The sequence below is a fragment of the Nicotiana tabacum genome, chromosome 5 (assembly GCF_000715075.1).
Source record: "Nicotiana tabacum cultivar K326 chromosome 5, ASM71507v2, whole genome shotgun sequence".
Classification (NCBI taxonomy): Eukaryota; Viridiplantae; Streptophyta; class Magnoliopsida; order Solanales; family Solanaceae; genus Nicotiana; species Nicotiana tabacum.
In genome coordinates this window covers 61,687,734-61,696,968 of record NC_134084.1, presented here as the reverse complement: position 1 = coordinate 61,696,968, position 9,235 = coordinate 61,687,734, and positions in this window count along the sequence as shown.

Genomic DNA, 9,235 nt, shown 5'->3' with positions numbered 1-9,235 from the left:
TCGAGCCTTCTGGGGGCAGTCTCTACGAAGTGCCTTAATGATCGTAAAATCGGACCACTGATTTTTACCGTATACAATACTAGTACTCTCTGATGCGATCAAATAAAGAAGACCGAGAAATCATACAAGCCAATACCCGACAGGGCTCCAAAATATCCAACCTCACGAACCGATTGGCCAAGTCCTGAACATCAACTGCTAGAGGTCTCTCCCCAACAAGAATATACGCCAAACTCCCCATACTCACCTCCTTTCTACTCAAAGCATCAGCCACTACATTGGCCTTCCCCGAATGTTACAAGATAGTAATATCATAATCCTTCAGCAGCTCCAACCATCTCCACTACCTCAAATTGAGATCCTTCTGCTTGAACAAGTGCTGTAGGCTACGATGATCAGTAAACACCTTACAAGACACACCATACAAATAATGCCTCCAAATCTTCAACGTGTGAACAATGGAAGCCAACTCTAGATCATGAATAAGATAGTACTTCTCATGGGGCTTCAACTGACGAGAAGCATAAGCGATAACTCTACCCTCCTACATCAACACACACCCAATACCAACTCTCGAAGCATCACAATACACGGTATATGAACCTAAAGCTGATGGCAAAACTAACACTGGAGTTGTGGTCAAGGCAGTCTTGAGCTTCTGAAAGCTCGCCTCACACTCATCCGACCACCTAAATAAAGCACCCTTCTGAGTCAATTTTGTCAAGGATGATGCAATAGATGAAAATACCTGAACGAACTGATGGTAATAGCCCGTAAACCAAGAAAGCTACGAATCTCTGTGGCTGAGGATGGTCTGGGCCAACTCTGCGCCGCCTCTATCTTCTTCGGATCAGCCTAAATACCCTCACTGGACACCACGTGCCCCAAGAAAGCCACTAAACTGAGCCAAAACTCACACTTGGAGAACTTTTCATAAAGCTTCTTCTCCCTCAATCTCTGCAACATAACTCTCAAATGCTCTGCGTGCTCCTCCTGGCTATGCGAGTACACCAGAATATCATCAGTGAAAACAATCACAAATGAGTCGAGATAAGGCCAAAACACGTTGTTCATCAAATGCATGAACGTTGTGGGGCATTGGTCAGCCCAAAAGACATCACAAGGAACTCATAATGACCATATCGGGTCCTGAAAGTTGTCTTAAGAATGTTCGAATCCCTGATCTTCAACTGGTGAAACCCTGAATAGAGATCAATCTTGGAGAACACTCTCGCTCCCTGAAGCTGGTCAAATAAATCATCAATGCGAGGAAAAGGATACTTGTTCTTGATTGTAACTTTGTTCAACTGCCTGTAATTAATACACATTCTCATCGTGCCATCCTTCTTCTTCACAAATAGAACAAGCGCACCCCAAGGCGACACACTAGGCCGAATGAACCCCTTATCAAGGAGTTCCTCCTTCAACTCCTTCAACTCCGCCGGTGCCATACGATATGATGGAATAGAAATGGGATGAGTGCCCGACACCAAATCAATACCAAAGTCGATATCCCTATCTGGTGGCATGCCCGACAGGTCTACAAGAAACACATAGGGAAAATCCTTCACAACAGGAATAGAATCAATACTAGGAGTTTCTGTACTAACATCCCTCACAAAGGCTAAATATGAAAGACAACCTTTCCCAACCATCCGTTGGGCCTTCAAGAACGAAATCACCCTACTGGGAATGAAATCAGTCGAACCTCATCACTCAATCCATGGCATACCCAGCATAGCTAACGTTACTGTCTTAGCATGATAGTCCAATATAGACCGATACGGAGATAACCAATCCATGCCCAGTATCATATCAAAGTCCACCATACAAAGTAACAAATGGTCCATTCGGGTCTCCAAACCCCCAATAGTCACCACACACGGCTAGTATACACAGTCAACAACTATAGTATCACCCACCGGAGTAGATACACGAATAGATAAAACAAGAGACTCACGGGGCGTATCCAAATAACGAGCAAAATATGATGACACATATGAAAAAGTGGAGCTAGGATCAAATATTACAGAGGCATCTCTGTGGCAGACTGAGACAATACTTGTAATCACAGCATCTGAAGCAACAGCATCTAGTCTAGCTGGGAGTACATAGAAACGGGCCTGACCACCACCTGAGTGACCTCCCTCTCTGGGCGACCCCTAGTTGACTAGCCCCCACCCCTAGCTACCTGAGCGGGTGGTGAAGTAACTAGAGCTGAAGTCGAGGACTGACCCCTCTACTGAGATAGACCCTCAAGAAGACGAGGACACTGCCTCCTCATATGTCCAAACTTTCCACACTCGTAACAACTCTTGAGTGCGGGGAAAAGGGACTGAAGAGAACCCCTAGCACCGGAATAACAAGTAGAAGGACATGGCATGGAAGAACCCTGAACCGATGGAGCACGAGACGAACTCTTGGTTGGTAGGGCATTGAGTGATGAATGGCCCTGGTGTGACCTATGAGAACCATGGCCCATCGACGCCCCACGATGAATTGGGTGAGCTGGCTGAGCATGCCTGAATGAACGGCCTCTGCCGTGCTAAAACTAACCTCTCGAAGGAGCGCCACCAAAACTACCAGATCCCCGAGGCCTCTTGGCCTCCCTCTCATCTCGCTCCTGGTGACGAACTGACTCAATCTCGCGAGCAATGTCAACAACCTTCTCAAAAGTAGCACCTGACACCCTCTCCCAGGTCATAAGAATCCAAAGCTGATATGTGAGGCCATCAACGAACCTCCGAATCCTCTCTCTATCTGTATAAACCAACCAAACAGCATGACGATCTAGCTTCGAGAACCTCATCTCATACTGCGTCACAGTCATATCTACCTGACGCAACTGCTCGAATTGCCTGCACAGCTTCTCTCTATGAGATTGTGGCACATACTTCTCCAAAAAGAGAATGGGGAACTGCTGCCAGGTAAGGGGCATTGCATCAACAGGCCTATGCCTCTCATAAGCCTCCCACCAAGTAAAGGCAGCTCCAGAAAACTGAAAAGTAGTAAATGCGACCCCACTAGTCTCCAGAATACCGTTGTACAAAGAATCCTCTAACACTTGCCCAATAAACCTTGGTCATCCTCGCCTTCTGTACCACTGAAAGTCATAGGCTGAAGTCTACCAAACCTCTCTAATCGACGTTACTCATCGTCAGGCATAACTGGTACCACATAATCCTGAGCTAGTGCAACCGGCTGAGATGAAGGTGCCCCTGGTGTCTGAAGTCCCTGCACAACCAGTAAATGAGACCGCCTAAGCCAGGCTGGTGCATACCGATAGAATCTGGGCTAGGGCCTCCTATAGGCCTAGAATCACAATAGGCATAGCTGGTGCCTGACCTGGTGCTGCTGGAGCGTCCATAATTGGGACTTAATCCTGAATTGGGGTGGTAAGTGGATCTGCAGGTGTTGCCCTAGCTGCTATGCAGGCTACACCCCTGCCACTACCACGACCTCAACCGCAACCTCATCCTCTAATGGCCCCAACTGGTGGTACTGGTGGTCGTCCGTCCTGATCGGTAGCACGTGTCCTCACCATCTGTAAGAGAATAGAATAACAGAAGATTAGTACCAAAATCAACAGATTCGCACAATAGGAATTTCAAGAATGTGAAGTTTTTCCTAAAGGTTCTGCAACCTCCTGGGATAAGTACAGATGTCTCTGTACCGATCTGCGAGACTCTACTAAACCGACTTATGACCCGCAAGACCTATGTAACCTAGGCTCTGATACCAACTTGTCACGACCCCAAATACCACGGTCTTGATGGTGCCTATCACAGTACTAGGTAAGCCAACCCAACATTAACCACACTAAATTCTTTTTATAAAACTATTTTCTAAAACTAATTAAATATCAAAATTCTTTATGTGTAATATATAACTCAATAAAAATGTGCGGAAATCAGTACAAAATATAATAACACAACCCGAATCCAGTGTCACTTGTTATGAGCCTCTGAATACAAACCAAAACACTGTCCGAATAATACAAAATAGTCTGAAATAACAAATACTAAGATAGGAAGGACGAAGGCAGGGCTGTGAACGCTGTGCAGCTACCTTGCAATCTTCGGAGAACTCTCAGAGTGCTGGAAGCTCTCACTCTAATGCTCGGGCAACTGGATCTGCACATAAGGTGTAGGGAGTAACGTGAGTACGCCAACTCAGTAAGTAACTAAAGTAAATAAGGTCCGAGTATAGTGACGAGCAGCTAAAATCATATAAGAAATTTTAACAAAAATATCAAGTCAAATCCATAGCTCAATAGCCAGTTATCTCGTAAAAACTTCAGTTTCGATTAAAATTCCTTTGAAAGCATTTATTCAACATTTTTCCAACAGAGGCTCAGTATAAAAAAAGAGTGAAAGCAAAAAAAAATAAACAACCCCCTCGGGCAAGGTATCACTCATAAGGATAGCCTCTCGGGCAAGCCTCTCAGTCACTCGTGACTCAACTCTCGCCAAACAGTACTCACACTCAGCACTCCAGCTCAATAAACATCTCATAATATTAATAATAATTGCTACGACGTGTAGCCTAATCTATAATATATAGTCGACTATGCTCACTAGGGGTGTAAAGACTCCGGAGGGGCTCCTACAGCCCAAGCGTCCTATCGATGCGGTGAGCAGCCCGATCTGATATATATTGTTGTGACGTGCAGCCCAATCCATATGTATATCGCTACAGCGTGCAGCCCGATCCATATATATAATATCATTGTGGCGCGCAGCCCGATCCATAATAGATATGTAATCCTCACCATTAGGTCCTAAACCTCTCTCCGTCATTAACCTCACGGCCACTCGGGCATATCAGTGAAAAATTAGGGAACTCAGCCCAAGCAGTTTTCATATAATAAGAAATAGAGTGATTAAACTAGTTTTGAACAAATAACAGGTAAAACATGACTAGGGATATGCTTTCAAATCAAACAGAGTGAGGAAAGTAGTAAAAATAACCCTAAGAGTCAAAACAGGTCGGCACAAGCCTCAAACACGACGTACAACCCAACACATAGTATCAATCTCTTAAATGTGGGATATCATAAGATTTCAAATCAAATACGTGGCTTAATAGCCACTAAGGGACGGACAAAGTCACAATCCCTACTGGTGCACGCCCACACGCTCTTCACCTAACATATGAGTCACCTCATTTATCAAAACAATACGAAATACCAAGGTTTCATACCCTCATTTCCAGATTTACAATGGTTACTTACCTCAACCAGATGAAATACTACTCCGCGACGCCCTTGCCTCTCGACTCGGCCTCAACTCGCGTCGAATCTATCCAAAATAAGAATCATAACATCAATATGTGCTAAGGCAATGAAGCCCATGTGAAAATAATCAAATTACATCAAAAATCCTGAAACTGGTCCAACCCGACCCTGGGCCCATGACTCGGAATCTGATAAAAATTACATCAATAAAATTCTTATCCTCCCACGAGTCTATTCATACCAAAAGCATCAAAATTGGACCTCAAATGGCCCCTCAAATCCCCACTCAAAGCTCTCCAATATCAAGCCCTAATCCTTGAATTTTCTTCCTTAATTTCCAATAATACCATGATTAAACAATGGGAAAATGGTCATAAACACAAGTCATGAAGCTTAAGTGGCTTACCCAACTGATAACCTTCGATTTCCCTTGAAGAATCACTACCCTAGCTCACTTCCCGTCTTCAAAAATGGAGAACTTAGCAAAAATTCGCAAAGGAAACCTTATATACTTTCTAACCCAGGGATTTTGCACCTGCAGTCCCTTTTCCACTTCTGTGCTACCGCTTTTGCGGTCAAACTACCGCTTCTGCGGTTTTCACATAAATTCCTGGAACCACACCTGCGCCTTACCTTCCGCAGAAGCGCTCAAGCTTCCACACCTGCGACTTCTGGTCCTCTAGCCCGTGGCCGCTTCTGCGACTTTCCCAACACTTCTTCGATCACGCACCTGCGGTCCCCAATCCACAGGTGCGATTATGATAGGAGCAGCAACTTCAGCTGCTCATTTCCAAGGCCAAACTTTTCGAAAATCTTCTGAATTCATCCCGAGGCTCTCGGGACCTCAACCAAAAGTACGAACAAGTCATATACCACTATACAAACTTATACCAATCTTTGAAACACTTAAAACAACATCAAATCATCAAAACACCCTCAGATTCAAGCCTAAGGTTTCCAAAACTTCCAAATTCCGCTTTTGATCAAAAAGTCCATCAAACCTTGTCCGAATGACCTGAAATTTTGCACACACGTCACAAATGACATAACGGACCTACCACCACTTCTAGAATCTCATTCCGACCCCGATATCAAAAATTCCACTACCAACCAGAAAATGCCAAAATTCCAATTTTGCCAATTCAAGCCTAAATCTACCACGGACCTCCAAATTACATTCTGATTATGCTCCTAATTCCCCAAATAACCTCGCAAATCTATCCGAATCATAAAAACCAAATTCCGATATCTTTTACTTGCATGTCAACTTTCAGTTGACTTTTCCAGCTAAAAGGCCAACTTAAGAGACTAAGTGTCTCATTTCTCTACCAAACCACTCCGAATCCAAACTAACCAACATGACGCGATGAAATACATCTAAACAATATATAAAGAAGCAGAAATGGGGGAAACAAAGCGGTAACTCATGAAACGACCGGCTGAGTCATTACATACACCCTTATTCTATTACCAGGGCATCATTCTATATCTTCTAAGTGCTATTAGTCTTAGACTCCTTTGAGTTCATTCATGCTATAGTGAGCTTTGTATAACTTAGAGAAACCATCTTCTCTTCTTGTTTTCATGGGCTTAATCCTGAGGACTTATCTGTTTTTGTTACCTTCTTACTCGCCTTTCCTTATCCTTACTCATGCCTTCTTAAAACCTAGTAGCTCTACCATACAATATCTTGTGACCTATACATATCTATTTATATCACTCGCAACCTTTCAACTTACTTGCATCACAGATTTCCTTATGTCATTTTAGAACATCAAGCGAGATATTACATCGTCTCTAACTCCTCTTCACTCTCTTAATCAGGCTTATAGATACTTAGATATCATAGGCTGGAAGAGATGCCACTGACGATGCCGCTATCATTCCTGGATATTGAATCCTCGCACTTCTAGCCTTCAATTTGAAGTAAGGACTATTCATAACCTTCTGCATTTGAGTATCTTGTATGTTGTCCACCTTTACCTTACTTATCTTAAAATCTCACATCACATCTTCTATCTCTTTCATAACCTCCCTTCCACATATGTATGATTCACATCCACAACTTGAAGCTTTATTAGAATACTACAATCCGGTGGGAGCTTCGTACTGACTTCTTATGAGGCTGGTACTTTTCTAATTGGCTTTATGGTAGAGCCGTTATAAGTTATGGTTGTTGTACTATCTCTCTTGTACCTATGATATTAAGGCTGGTCCTGCAATGTTCTCGATCATGATTTTTTTAATTTTCTAGTTCTAATAATCAGACTCCTGATTTACTTAGTTGATGTAACTCTTTAGTTTTCTCTTCCTTCTGATCATTCTTTATGTAGGCTTAAGCTATCTTCCGATCTGTGGCTCCTGGCATTTAGTTATTACTTTAGCCTTTCATGGACGCCATGGAAAACCATGATACAATCTTCTAATGATTCAATCATTTGTCTATGACCTGGACCCAATTCTTTCTTTTAACTTATACCGGAGTCTTCTCGGTTGATCATTAATTGAATAATTCCTTTCGTTCCATTTCATCTTTCTTCAAACTTAAGCAATTGCTTTTCTTGGTCTTTTTGCCCCTTTTGCATGCCTACTTAGCTTATTTGAGTTCTTATGCATGCCAATTTTTTTTGCAACTCATATGGTCTCGAATATTACTTTTGGTTTTACTCCCCTCTCATTAGCCATGGTAGGTGCCACTTTCTTTTGGAGTGCATACAATTTTGTAGTGAGACTGTTATTACATGACCATTTCCTCTTTAGGGCATTGTGCTTACGTTGAAGTTTTCTCCTTATATTCTCAACTAGTCTTTCATTGTAGTACTTAGGGAGGACACTCTGACTCTTGTAAAGCTGCGAGCTTTTTACGTCGTATACTCGACAGAATTTTTGATGTCCTTCCTTGCTTATAATTATCCATAGTTACTTACCTCCACGCCCTTGTACTTGTAGGGTTACTTCTGAACTGATATTTTGACTATCTTCCCACTCTTTTATTTCCGTAATATACAGTACTTTTTTAACTTCCCCAACTCTTATATGAATATATCTTATGTATTATAATGTCATAACTGCGAGACTGAATTCCCCATGTTGGGGTTCCCTACGTTTATCTTGTATTGATCTGTAGATTTGTCTTTTATCCTCTTGTCTAGCCATAACTGGGCTCTTCCTGAATCAACTACTAACTACTCGTTGGCCCATTCTCATATCAATATTCTGAGTAATCTTTCTTGGGTTATTCCCTTTGTCTTAAATTACCTCTCGCATTGGCTCTTTATTTATCAAAAACATCTCGGGCTGGAAGCCTTACTTCCTTTCCTTGATGTCGTGCTTACCTAATGTTCTGGAATTGCAGCATATCCGTAGGATTTGGATAAATGCAATCTTATCCCTTTCTCATTTTTATCGCTTTCTTCCTTTACCATTCCATAGTTACTAGAACCACTTAATTTTGACTTAATGTCGCATCACTCCATATTTCCCCTTTAGGGGAGTAATAAGATTTAGCACTACGACGATCTACCTGTAGATGTTTTACCTCTTCATCTTTGGCATCTTCTCAAATCACCGATAACCCTTACTTGCCTTGCGATAATCCTTATGTACCAAGGATAACAACTTTCCTTACTTGCGGGGGTGACACTTCGTATAATTGGCACATACAGTCCCTTAAGCTTAACTTTGCTCACATTGCTTACTTTAAGGAAGCATCTTCCTGGATGACCTTTCTCTAAATTCCTCATAAAGATTCTTCTGTTGTCCATTCTATTATTACCGGAACGCAATCTGAAATTCTCATGATGTCGACCATTATCAAATCACTTAGTCACTAATTCATGTTTAGTTTATCTTGTTCACCAGCCCATACTAATTTCTATTATTCTAGGGTCTAACTTTTCCTTCTAGTAATCACATTAGCGTCACAAGCTTATCTCTTGAAATGAGAATATGATTTTATGGCCTATACTCTTTCGTTGTCTCAAGGCATATCACCTCTCG